The following is a 14,408-nucleotide window of genomic DNA, read 5'->3' as shown; positions in this document are numbered from 1 at the left end:
ACGCTTAAAATTTTGAAAAAAGTCCAATTCTTAATTTTAAATGCATAAATTACGAGTTTCTAGGACATATTTGTCATTATGTTGCTAAAGTTGGCTTTTTCTTAGATTTGCTTAAGAACTCTACATATACATGGCTCATTTACATACTACAATGCAATAGATTTCAACGCGCATCCGCCAAAGATATAAAAATTGGAGTATAATTCTAAGGATACTGATTTTAATTTCAACTTTAATTTTGAATTGGACTCTTGCACCGAGGGTTCCGTATAAATATGTCCGACGTGGCGACTAATTTATAACAAATATTACAATCTAGTTTTAATGATAAAGTCATCGACATCTGTATGTAAGTACCTTAGATAAAGTGCGTTGTTACTTCATAAAATTGGCTGATAGAAAATCTTGTTAAAACCCTAAGTCTATTGTTCACTAAGGGGCTGTTTCGCCACCCATTGATTAGTGTTAACTGGCGGTTAAATGTGATGCCGTCTCTATTTGTTTTGTTCGAATAGACTGAGACGGCATCACATTTAACCGTTAGTTAACACTAATCAATGGGTGGTGAAACAGCCCCTAAGACTCTACTAAAGTAATACCGGGTGGGCCCTGTAACAGGAGCAAAAAATTAAAACACAGGTTCTGTTACTCAAATGTAACTACTTTAGGTTTCAAAAATTAAGTAATTTCATCATTATGATTATTCTAAACAAATAATTGGTATTTTCAATGTAAGGTTTCCAATAGCCTAAATGACATCGCCTGTCACATAACAAAATGCCGGATTTCGCAATACATTGCACTGCTTGTCCAATTAAACTTTAAACTATAATAAAAATCATAATACAAGTTATTTTCAAAGTTGTAGGACTAAAAGCTCAAGATGAAGAGTGTAAGCTGTGGTTTAATTGTTTGCTCCTGTTACACAGCAACTCTATAATCCTCAATATATGTGCCAAAAATTAAGTTTAAACGAGTATTTCGGCGGTTTAGGTTGTTCATTTTCTGTCAGTGTTTTAGTTACGATCCTCTACGGTCGCGGTAGTCTTAAAACTTTTTTCTATTTAAAATATTGTTTTAATTTGCGTTTTTAAAGTGACGCCTATGTTCAATATTACTTTTTACTAACGTTAAAAGGCTAAACTATGATATGTATAAGAATAAAACAAACAAAGGGAAAACTTTGTTGACTCTAGGAACAAGTTTCCAAAGTTAGATAGACATGTGAAGAAAAAACTGCCCTCTGTTGGTGAGTGCAGTGAACCCTTAGTTCCGAGCTCCGCGTGGTGACGCAGAGGGCGCTAGCGTCGTGTTGTCGCCGCCCTAATCAATATCCTATGCCGGCGTGCGCCGTCCCGCCGATTTTCCCTTCAGTATTTCAGAAGGCACCCCCCTTGCTGCCCATTTCTCGGTTCCATTATCGTGCTGCCTGTATCCGTAAGCGAATTCCAACAGATAACCGGACTTGACCCAATTACTCGTAAGTTCATTGTACATAATTATTATTTATTATTTATAGGTTCAATGAACGACAGCTTTGAATACATTTTACTATTACGTTCATTCATGAAGTCTGCATACGGGGCTGGGAAAGGTACGCTCCGACCATAATTATTGGAGCAAATTAAAACGATCTAACTAGCTAGAACTACATAATATATAAAGGTAATACAAGGTGTATTTTAGAAAAAAACGCTCATTTGCTCGTAAACTGAGTCGTCAACAAGTGATATTATAACTTACCCGTAGCATTATATAATAAATAATTGTATTTTCGAACTTTGTAGCAAATAGTGACTTGTGATTGGATCGCACTTAGTTAATCTTTCTTTACGAATATTTTTCTACTTTTTCCGTCTACTGGTTTTTTTTAAAGATTAATAGGAGTACGAATAGCATGATATCCTATTTCTTACTTCTGTTATGCTTTCGTAACCCACTTCACAATTTGGTATTGCTAAAAAATATGAATATTTAGACTTTTTACTGAATAATAGCAAGTCAGCAACGTTTGTGACGCCAGTAAGTTCAATTAAAACACCTAAAATCAAACAAATCCAGAAATTTACTGAAAAAAGTATTTATATAATCGTAAATTATTTACTTGAAATATAAAAAACCAAAAAAATACCGTAAATCGACTTAAATTTTTGGACTTAAAGTATTTATAGAGGGCGTTTTTTGTAAGAAATACTTAAATATAAGTATTAGGGAACAAATCGCATTATCTACTTGCGTGCTTCATAAATGCTCGGGATAAATATTGAGAGATCGATTTACGCGAGTATAGGTAGAGTCATTCACGATGACGCGTGCCGTGGTTCATATTACAATGTCATAATGTCTAATTTTGACAAAATCACGCGTCTTCGTGGATGGCACTGGTATATGTAATCCATTTTGTTCACAGAGGAACACAATGTATATAAATGGTGCACCCTCTTATTCACGACGTGATTGAGGTGCTGTGTCTCACATTAGGTACAACTAAGTATTCGCAAATTGTATCAAAGATTATTTCTGTGATGGGGCGTTCATGCCTAGGCATTAGGTACAAATAACTATTTAAATTAACGCGTAACATAGAATAGGCTAAACTGAGTTTAAACACGAAACACGCTGTGTCAATGTGAAACTTTGACCTTTGCTCACTTTGCCGACTTTGACAACTATGCGTGTAGAACGCCCAAACCCATTACAGTCTGACAGAGTTATGTGGTGGTCACTGCAAAGGCTGTAATAAAAAGTGGAAATCCGTGGAACGTTGTCGGAGGGCGTTTTTATTCTTCCTCGCTTTTTTATTACATTTGCTTGGTGGCACGTGAGCAATTACTTTTACAAATCGGCAGTTACATTCTAGTTTTATCATTACACGAAGCAGTCAATGAGGTTTCCGTTTAAATTGCAGCTAGTTTTTTTAAGATTAGGGTTTTAAAGTTACCTGAAGTCATGATTAGGTATTTATGAAGGATATTTACACTTACCAAATATTAGATTTATGCTTTCACGTCTTAACCTCGCTGCATCAAAATATATAATACGTCGGTTTTCATGATTGGTTTTTTGGAGTTCTTTTTCTTTTTGGATCTCTTGTCTGGATGAGTGGTTAGTTCCGAAAGAGTGCGACGTCTGTCGACGAAACATAGATGTCGCTAGTGCTGCTGCTTAAGTAGCATAGTAGAAATAAACAACCTGAGATATGTATGCATAGGCAAAATTCATGTCTAGATTCCTGTCCAGCAGTGGCGTAGGGGTTATAGCACGCAGCACGGATTGCTGAGGAGCTGGGTTCGATTCCCAGTGCTGGTCTCTTTTTCTGGTTTTTCTGTGCATCCATGTCTCAGTTTGTATTTTCGATGCGTCGGTTTTCCCCTAAACCTACAAATATTTTAAAATAAAGGAAACAAAGTTATTCAAAAAAGAATTACCCATCCGTTTTTGCTCAAATGACTAATGGAACCTTGGAGTGAAAGAAAAAGTGCTGTTCTATTATTTATCCACCTGACATAAGGCGTTCAAATAATTTCCAAGGATTTTCTGCTGAGTTTGTATCGGATGGGGTGGCTGCAACCGAGGTGCTGGTGTTCGTAGACACATGATACGATTACGTTACTAGTTGAGTCTAGACGTGCATTAACGCATTCACTGCCACCGACGCACATATGCGTTTTCGGAAGTTAGCCCAGTGCCGCTGTCATAATTATTCATAAATTTTGAACGCAACATGTGCGTCGGTGGCACCTGTGGAAGTCAGGTGGCAGTGAATGCGTTAATAGTCTTAGGTACTCGCGCGTGACTCAGTCCATGGTTTCATTATCTAATTATAAAGGAAATCAGTTATATCAATGGTGTTACCACATTAGTGGGTTTAGAGATGGTGTGGACATTTTGTGATGAAATTTAGTGATCAGCTTGCAGTGAAAATATTTGCGGACCGGACCGATACAACTTAATGATCTTCACAAAACGAGCCTCGGTTTTTTTCAAAGGACGGGTAACAACTGTAACCCTACTGGTGGTGATTGCTTCCATAAAGTTATCCGCCTGCTCATTTTCCCGTATTATAAAAAAAACTATGTTTAGTTTTACGAGATTTTGCCCACAGGCATTTTAAGAGAGTCCTCAAATTTATCGCATGAATTAATTTGATTTCGTGTAGTATTCTTTTATATATCAGATTCCATTTTTTGCACCCCAATTTCAGTTTACTCTGACAGCCCCTATAGTTTTTACAATCGTTATGTTCTAATCTAAGCTGTGAACAAGTAGGTAAATACATGGACGTAAATGCGGTAAACTGGTATTTAGCATTCAGTTCGTGAGGATCGATCTTTGGCGGAACGACGTCACGCTACTGGCACGTAGCCAAAAGGTAGCGAGACGTTGTTCCTAGATAAAATTACACGAATAAAGGACAGAGTAAAATTCATATACTTCGCAATTTTCCGTAAGTGATTACGAATTATTTATAAGTTGATCATCATCATATCAGCCGTAGGACATTCACTGTTGGACATGGGCCTACCCCAAGTAGGTATTCAAAGTTATAACGCTTTAAAAATTAGGATATTGTGACATCCTTAATGATATCAGCTTGAAGATAATCAAAATTAAGCATAAAACTCTTGTTATACCAAACAGGAATGAGAATAAAAACATATTACGGGATGTTTGATACTGAAAGGTGAAGTTCATCGCGCTCTGCTGCATCGAGATGAGCATGATCGATACCTTGCTTAAGGGGACTTTTTTATAAATATTAAAAAAAATAACTCTAGAATAGTTGTACGTAAATTTATATAATTTTATTGTTATTTACTGTTTTTAACTGACTTCAAAAAAAGGAGGAGGTTATCTATTCGGTTGTATTCTTTTTTTATGTTTGTTACCTCAGAACTCCGTCATTTATGAACCGATTTGAAATTTTCATTTTGTGTTCGTCTAGGAATGCCTTCAATTAGGTCCCATTAAGCACCAAATTATTATCTGATGATCGGATCTTAAGGAAATCGAGGGAACTCTTCTAAAAAAATGTTATAACAAAAAATTGAACCGACTACAAAAAAATAATTTTCTACCAGTCTGAAGTCGGTGCCTCAGCACGAGTCAGCAGGGGAGATTAAGTCTTATAAATAAGAAGGTATGTAGATGAAGTAGACGACTATAAGGTCCACTCTTTTTTTGAATTTTTAATTGTACCACTTTGTCGGCATAGTTTACCTATATATCCGTACAAAATTACAGCTTTCTAGCATTGATAGTCCCTGAGCAAAGCCGCGGACGGACAGACAGACATGGCGAAACTATATCCGACCTACAACGTACTACGGTACCTTTTCGACCTGGCCACTTGCCACGGCCGACTATAAAAAAAATCGAGTTGGTCACGACCAAGGAGCTTATATACAAAACTGGAGGTTGAACGTCGAACGAAGAAGTTTGACCTTTATTAATTATTTATATATTCCATCTCTTTCTCTCACAATTCACGAATGACTTCCATCTTTTTCTTAACCTAACTAAAGAAAGAGATGGAATATGTTCGTGACGTAATAAAGATCAAATTTCTTGTTTTAAACGGATGGGCGGCGTTCAACCTCCAGTGTTGTATATAAGCTCCTTGGTGACGACGTGCATCTAGATGGCCATGCCGAAACGTGAAAAAAAAGTGTCATTGACGTACCTAACTCAATTATCTTCGACTCCGCAGCTAATCGAAAAATTAAAAAAAAAATACGTTCCACCCTAGAGATGAAAACGCAATTTTCCACCCGGCTATCTACCCATGAAAATTAAACTTTCCGAAAATTTTAAAGTTAAACTATGCAGGTTAACCCACTTTGGCGGTTTTTATGGTATAGTATTGTTTCGAACGTGATTGAACAAAAGAAGAATAACAAATTTTCGAAATATTTAAATCAAAGAAAAAAACTTGTTCTCTATTTTATTCCCACATCTACAAATCCAATAGTTTGAAGTCTCAGCACTTTTACCAAGGAAATTCCTAAGGGAGGAAATGCTTCATTTATTTTTCCATGTCTTGCTACTCGTCCCTAGGGCACAAGCTCCACTTTCCTTTTTAATAGGTACCTACACGTTGTTACTTTACTTTATTGAAGTTTATTTACGGAGGAAATAACTTTAAATTGATTGTGGCCCCTGGCAAAAAGGCGACGGGTTAATATTCATTACTAATGTAGCTAATGCTACAGACTTTAAGAGAATAACTTATGACGCTCACATTTTTAAACCAAGACAAAAAATTAGTTTTCTAAATGAGGCTTTTAATTTGGTTAATCTCCTTTGTTCTTTTATCATTTTAGTTAACAGTGCTGAGAGGGACTCATGAAGGAAAGTTTCGCGTGACCTAGAACAATTTTCACCAACTTTAAAAGGTTCTGACAGTAAAACAACTAGCATCGCGCCGCGCCGCATGGGGTGGGGGATATAAATCTGAGCTCTGTTTAAAATTTAAGGGAAAGTACAGCCGACAAAACTGAAGCCAATGGCCCAGTAATGGGTTACAGCCCCCGGGGGAGCGGGCGGTTGTGTAACGGCCAGAATAATTGTGCGTCGACACAAAGCTGGCGCGCAGCCAGCGCGGCGTCCCCGTGACTCCGTCTTAGCTTAGTTTTTGTTAGCCACCGAGTCAGGTAGATCCTCATGTAAGGTAAAACTTACCAACCCCTAAGATCCCCTTGTCGACGTGTATTACCTACATTCTTGCTGTCCGCTTTGTGTTTTGTAAGCCGATATTGCGTCGAAAAAAAAACGGTTTTCCCACTTTTTCCGCGTTAATAAGGTAACGACGCCTATTACCGGGGGTATCGAAATCGACGGCCATCACCGCGGCAATTTAAAATACGCATTTTATAATCAAACAGATAGATTTCTTAAAAATATATTTTACAAGTTAAAAGCTTATTTAGTCGACTCACGGATCTATTAGCGCTAGTGTATGTGAATGAATCAAAGACCTCGCAATTCGTGATTTTCCGAAATGGCACCGACGGAAGAGTATTTGCCATACTAACGCGTGACACCACATACAAGCAGACTCTAATCTTATTTAGTGTTTTACAAAATATTTATGGCAATTGAACTAATGTTATGGTTTTTAAATGGCTTTTTATAGTTTTTTGTACGAGTTCTGAATACTTTTTGTATATTTTTTGGCCCGGAAATACGATTAAAATGGAAAATAAAATACAGCGGCGATAGGCGCCATTTTTAACTGTTGATTGTAATACCGTGGTATATCACGGTAATAGTTAAAGTGGTAGTTTTGGTTCTTCAAGCTTTATTTTTGGTATAAATTATCGTTTATATAATTTGTTACAGTTATTCCAATCTTGATCTATTCACGCTTTTAAAAAACTATTTCCGTGGTATGAAAAGTATTAACAAACTCTTAATTTTTAGCAAAAACTTCAATACTAAATTTGTAGTTTCTATAGAAACCGTTATTTTGCCAAGTTGTTTAAATATTGCGATGAAATGTTATATTTACTTACCAGTTATGTAATTTTGGTTATATGCCAAGGATGTAATAAGTATATTTGATTTGTAATTCAAACACAACTCTATCCTATAGTTTTTATAGGTCGGAATTAGATTTTACAACACTCCAAATTAAGCCAATTAACGATGGTATGATCGCATAACCCTCGGTAATAGAATGTTTGGGAATCTATTACCGACCCATTCAATTGTCTTTGGTCGGTAATAGGTTCTTAAATCAGTCCCTATTACCGAGTGACATTTTATTTTTCTGTTAAAATAATTCACATTTAGGGTACCGTAAGTGCAGATTTTTTTGATAAAGTTGTGACTTTTACTCAGCATGCATACATCAAACTATTACTGGTGGCATAAGCATAATAAAATACAATGGGCTGGATACACTATTCGAATCATACTTTAGTTTTTTATTTAAATTTTCTCAAAAAATATTTTGTGTACAATATATTATACAGAACCAAAGCCATTACCTTTTCTTAATCCCTCGGTATTAAGTTCCAAAACATGTGTCGGGTTCCTTTTACCGATGGTAGAAAATTGCCGTTTTTTTATACCCTCGGTAATAGAAGCTCAATTCGCGGTAATGGAATCATAGCCTGTCCATTACCACGGTAATAGAAGATTTGGGTATTTTGATTTCAATAATTATTTTATCAAATACTAATAACTAAAACGAGCCCAAAAGTTAAGACACTGAAAGTTCAATAAACGCTCTTAAATAAAAAAAATATTCTCGTTTGTTAAGGAGCTTTGATACCCTTAATTTTTGGGACTCATTTGAAAACTTCCTTAAGTACCACGGTAATAGGCGCCGTTACCTTACGATGGCTTTGCGTAATCTTAGACGTCGAATGTAAGGTAAGAAAGTGGCAAGTTCGCGTATGGTATCGCGAACGTAAATTAAACCTAAGAAACAAAATATCTTGGGCTATCTAATCAATTCAACATATGAAGCAAGTAGATAGAACGCGTTTACACTCACACATGTGCACATTGTTACCATAATTTGCATATAAAACAGGATAGAGATAGAGTAAAGACAAATGATAAGGTTCTACGGAATCGTCTCGGGTCTTGAGCCCGCATAGCGTTACTATATTACTACAACTTATTCTTCATGCAATTTCCTGACACTTTCGGTTCAACTTCGCACATATTTTTCTAGGGTAAAAGGAGAGAAATATATCAAAATAAGTGCGAGGGAAACTGGGACGAATGTTGTTTTGATAGACAACCTGATCTATACGTAATAAAAATGTATTGACAGTATAAAAGGAAATTTATGGATTATGACATCGTGAAAAAGTCTATGGGGACATAAAGGTGAAATTTATATTTTGTTTAGGACTCGTGAGTTTTTGGCGGTGCTGTTTTATGAGATATTTGTGACAAGTAACCGCGTCCTAAAATATGAGATAAGTAAACAAAACGTTGGCTGAATTGAAACCTCTTTATTTTAGTCGGAAATGACGTGCCTACTAACTTAATTACCAATTTTAAAACTAAACTTTTCCTCCCTGGGGAGGAAAAAACTATACGTAAATCTGTTATTCCCGCGGGAACAATTTAGGTCATTGTCCTTTAGTACAAAGGCTGGAATTACATCATTGACGAGCAAGTGTGATGATAAAACTGTAAGTAATTGATGAATCGATTCCAGGAAATGTTATGGCTCGAGAAAACATGGTAGCACTTAAACGATTTAAAACCATCTTTCTTTTGAAGTCGGTTTTAAATATACCTACTCCAAAACATTAAACTGGGAGAAACAGTAGCAAAAGCAAGAAAAATTCACGGCGTATAACAATGCATAGGGCGTAGAAAGTAGCTGAAATATATAGTATGAAATATGAACACCATTTATCAAACAAAATAGCAAACAAGTAATGTTTGTCGCCAGGTACCCGCCGTCGCACGCCAGTCGCACCTGCTGTCACGCAGTTGTTGATACCCGCCACCCTTCCCTGAAGCTTTCCCGAGGTAAGCATATCATTTGATTTCGTAAGTTATGACTTTCTAACAAAGCTCTTGTATGTCGTTTAATATTAAGAATTTTCTATTATGAAAGGAACTGATCATAAGATCCTGTCGTCTAATACATAATTTTTATTGAATTTCATTTGTTTCAATTGACTCTCTGCAGAGGTTTTTTTTAGACTCACTCAGCCAACGATCGAAACATTTTGGATTTCATTTCATGACTCGAAATTTATCCTTGATTTCTTCTTCTTAAATTTGGGTAACCGCCACTCCGCACGGTCTTCGGCCAGCTGTTTGACTTCCTGATACGACACAACACCCACTTTCTCCTTCACCTGGTCGAAATAGGACAACCCTTGAATTGTATCTTGATAAAAAATTTACATGAAAAAAAAAGTTGCTTTCGAACTTTAAACGTTTTATACTTTTTATGTTTACCTGCACAGATCAACCGTGATAAGAAAACAACGTGATATTTCATAAAAATATTTTACGACGACGCTACCTAACCTCATTAATTCAAATTCATGTAGAGATTTGTCTCGAGGCTTTAGAGAAATTACGTCCTAACGAAATAAGGCTCTGGGAGCTGGGAGAAGTAACAATGCTAAAGGAGAAAAAGCAATAACTGCCATAACTGGTGTAGAACAAAATAATAACTATACTACGCACCCCATCGCGGTGGGGCGCGGGGGCCATCGCGTAATGACACTTCAGTGATCACAGTACCGGTGTACGATGTGCTTGTCATCATTTGGAACAGGATTTGTATGATTTTATCCGGAAACCTCTTCCTTGTTATACCGAGAATATGATTTCGGCTGCCCCTTTACTTTGAGAGGAAATGACCAAGTTAACTGAACACTGAAATATAAGGGTATTTCAAAAATATAATGGAGCTGTTTAAATATTTATATCTGTTTATTTATTCAAGAAAAACAACGGAAATGTGTAATGTTAGATTATCGAATCGAGCAGCGAGAAAGGTTAAAATTAATTGTTTTATTTACTCTGAACGATGAGCGCAGTAATGCTCTATTGTTATTCGACGGTATCTCTTCAAGAATTCATGATTCGTGACGAATTAAAGGGCGCTTGTCAAGTTAAAGGTACGATTATTTTTCAAACTGATTTACTTGTAATTCGATACTACCGTTTTGTGACATAATGGCAGGTAATATCGGCACTGGGATTACTCAATAATCAATATTTAAAATATTTTTTTGTATATTCGAACTTCGTACACAGGTCTTCGTTTTTTAAATCCACCAAGTAATATTTGAACACTGCGATCGAGTTTGATGAAAAAGTTTAATGTTATGATTGCCCACGTAAATAATTGGTTAAAATTGCCATAACGCGTTTACTCGAGTTGACAAAACTACGAGTATATAGGTATATGTGGTAGAAAATAGCTAACTACAAATTTAGTGCGTTTTTATAGCAATTTTTTTGGGGGTAATACATAGGTAATATCCTTTTTTTAAGTTTTCCTTTGTTAAGTTTGTGTATAGAAACGGGACGAAGAGTGGCTTTTCATTTGTTTTTTTTAAAGGATAAATAAAACTTTCCTAATATCTCCGAGATAAAGATCAAAACTAAAACTATGCAGGCGCGTTTTACAGCTTTCTAGCCGCGGGGACGGATAACCCAGCTAATTCAATGTCTAAGCACTGGAATTCCATTCATTTGGCTTCCACGGTCGGCCTTTATTTTATAAAGTCATGAAGTACATTTTTTGTTATCTGAATTTGATTATAACTGAACTTTAATTTTGATTGTGATTTTATTTTATTTTTGATGTTGATTTTAGTTTTGGCAATTTTGTTTCTATACTAATTGTATTTTATATGCCTCACAATATTCTTACGACTAAATATGTTTGATTATAATACCCAAACCAAAAAAATCATTTTGAATACAAACTTACTGTACTTTTGTTGACTGTAGGTACTTGCATTGTCACCCAAATTACATTTGCATACCAAATTTCAAGTCGATGCTATTAACCGTTGAAGAGTTCCGTCCTGCGGAGACGATCCTGGCTGGACTACCAGGATGTCACTACTAGATTATTGTATTATAACGCGATTTAAATAAGTATTTCCAAAGAGCGTAGCCATGTTTGCATTTGAAAAAGCGGCCCTTTCACCAAACGTTCACTGTAATTTTTTTAATAAGAGCCCTCACGACAAGTATTATTTCCTGTAAGTTTCAGCTTCCTATCTTTGTTATTTTCTGAGATATGATTTTTTTTAACTTTTCACAAAAATGTTTTTTTTTCCGTACCATCCTACATACCAAGCATCCTGCATTACCTAGCTAGGTAATGATCTTGTATGGGAACACCATATACTTTATTTTTTCATTTTCTAGTATGAAGTACCTACCAACTGGATTATTTTGAAAAAAATAAATATTGTATGCCTTTATAATAATATAAGCAATTACCTAACAAATAACTGTTGGTGTCGCTCTTCTAGAAAGCAAGAAAAAATACTGAAGTTTTATTTCCTACATTTATCTAGGTTTTTTTTTGGAAAAATAAAATATTATTTAAAGAATATGTGAGTCTCTATAGACTGTGTGTGTATAGACATAAATTACTTACTAAAAGATTACGTAGCTCGTATTAGCCAATGAGGAAAAAAAACATTTTTGTGAAAAGGTAAAAAAAAAAAACATATAGGAAGCTGAAACTTACAGGAAATAATACTTGTCATGAGGGCTCTTATTAAAAAAATAACAGTGAACGTTTGGTGAAAGGGCCGCTTTTCCATGCAAACATGGCTACGCTCTTTCAAGTCATATGACTACTGGAAGTTGATCAAATACTTGCAAGATTTGACTACAGACAGACAGACAGACAGATCGACAGATAGACAGACAGACAACAGGACAGGTGAAACTAAATAAAAGCTTGTAAAAAGTGTGAATAATCTCTGAAAAATAAGATTATGTGTAATATTACTAACAATCTACGGACCCTGGTCTGTAATAAGTTATTATTATTTTTAGAATTTACGTGTGTCAGACGATAGTTTATATGTAGCAACCCATCATTATTGTTTTTGTTGTGCGAAGGGACGGCAAAATAGAGCGTGCGGGGTGCCCTGGGATCTGTGGCCCGCAGGCCGCGACCACATCAACCCTGTCTTTCTCAAGCTTCCGCACCTCCTTCACCAGCAATGTCAATTACCTGAAACGAAGGTATGTATCCGGCCATGTTGTTAATGAAGAAAATATTAACAAATACCTTATGGTTAGAACGTAAAGGTGTATAAATATTTTTGAGATCTTAGTAACGTACAAATACAATAAATTTAAGTTCTTGACTGTATCTTATTAATATAATGATGATATGTCAGAGAACGAAAGGACAATTATTACTTACGTCTGTTGGCAAATTTAAGTCCTTGACTGTATCTTATATGTTGATATGTCAGTTAACGAAAGGATAATTACTTACGTCTGTTGGCAAATTACTCAATTCAAGTAAATATAAGTAGAGAGTTTTTTTTAATATTGTTTCCGAGGGATAGGAAAATATCGAAGTTTATTTTTGGTTCGAACTCAATTCGTACTCGTGTGCAAGCGTAATTTGTTTCAACTAGGTAATATTTATTAAAGCTCTACGTTTATAGCCACCGGGAACAAACTGGATATAAGTAAATACATAACCATATCCATTAAATTGGTTGTTTGAGATCTTGCCGCAAATCAGGAGTTACATTCAGAAATATTTGTATCAATTTTACGAAAGTGTGTGTGTTTGTATGTTTATCCATCTTTCACGTCGAATCGTAGCGATGGATCGACGTTATTTTTGGCATAGAGATTTTTGGATAGTTTATGGCCAGAGACTGTGATATACTACTCTCCCATTTCTTTATTTTAATATTATTATTAGTTTTGACCTTGGAGGCTTTTTACACCTCTGAAGATTGTTAATTTAATTAATTTAATTAGTTACTTTGACATTTAGAGATATATACATCTCTGAATTATTTAGATTTAGGAATTTTATTATTAACATAGGGACTTTATACATCCCCTTTGCTGTATAATATTTTAATTATTAACTCAGGACTTTATACATCCCCTTGTTATGTTTAAGGCTGTATATTGTTAAGCTTATGGATTTAAAACTTTTATATTTTTAGTTTAAATTCTAGTCACAGGCTCGCGACGTCGAAGTTCCAAAGACGATCCCATAGAGCTTATGGGAACGGAAGCAATACCATGCCCTCGTACCGCTCTGCTTTCAGAGCATGACATGAGTGCGTGTGAGCTAACTTTGGGGGCGGCAGACGTGAACTTGCTTCGAAATCCAAAAGCTTAATGGTTACTTGACCTGAAATGTATATTTCAGAACCAAATTATTGTTATTATATTTTAAAATTTATGACGGTGGAAGCATTCTACACTTCCACTGAACGTAGATATAGTTTAGATATAGTTAGTGTTAGTATTGTAACTAAGGGACCCCATACATCCCTGTATTTCTTTTTATTATTATTTTTTGTATTTTTTTTTCTTTAATTGTATAATATAGTTTTTTAAGTATTTTATTTGTAATTATATTTTTATGAAAAATGACTTCCTGCCAAGTTTCTTGGCGGCGATTCTTCTTGGCAATGATGGTTTTCCGAAAGCGCTGGTAGTTTAAAAAATGACGTGTAAAAGTGCCCATTGCGGCCTATTTACTGAATAAATCATTTGAATTTGAATTTGAATATAGGCTACTTTTTATCGCCGGAATGCCACAGTTCCCGAGGGAATAGCGCGCGATAACCGAATTCCCACGCTGGCGAAGCCGCGGGCAAAAGCTAGTTAAGTACATAATTATTTTAATATAAGTATTCATAGGTATTATTCTGTCATTGAAATGCGTGCTTTAGATGGAT

At 35.5% G+C, this 14,408-nt stretch overlaps 1 long non-coding RNA gene across 1 annotated transcript; it reads left to right on the top strand.

The window, feature by feature from the left end:
* The first annotated feature begins 1,378 nt into the window (after nucleotides 1–1,378).
* Nucleotides 1,379–13,348, top strand: LOC141433370 (uncharacterized). Its single transcript, XR_012451924.1, has 3 exons — nucleotides 1,379–1,480; nucleotides 9,422–9,501; nucleotides 12,586–13,348. It is a non-coding gene; the product is annotated as an uncharacterized lncRNA (long non-coding RNA).
* The last annotated feature ends 1,060 nt before the right edge of the window (nucleotides 13,349–14,408 follow it).

Source organism: Choristoneura fumiferana, chromosome 12, assembly GCF_025370935.1.
Source record: "Choristoneura fumiferana chromosome 12, NRCan_CFum_1, whole genome shotgun sequence".
Classification (NCBI taxonomy): domain Eukaryota; kingdom Metazoa; phylum Arthropoda; class Insecta; order Lepidoptera; family Tortricidae; genus Choristoneura; species Choristoneura fumiferana.
Note: the sequence above shows the minus strand (reverse complement) of the source record. Positions and strands in the feature narration are given on the sequence as shown.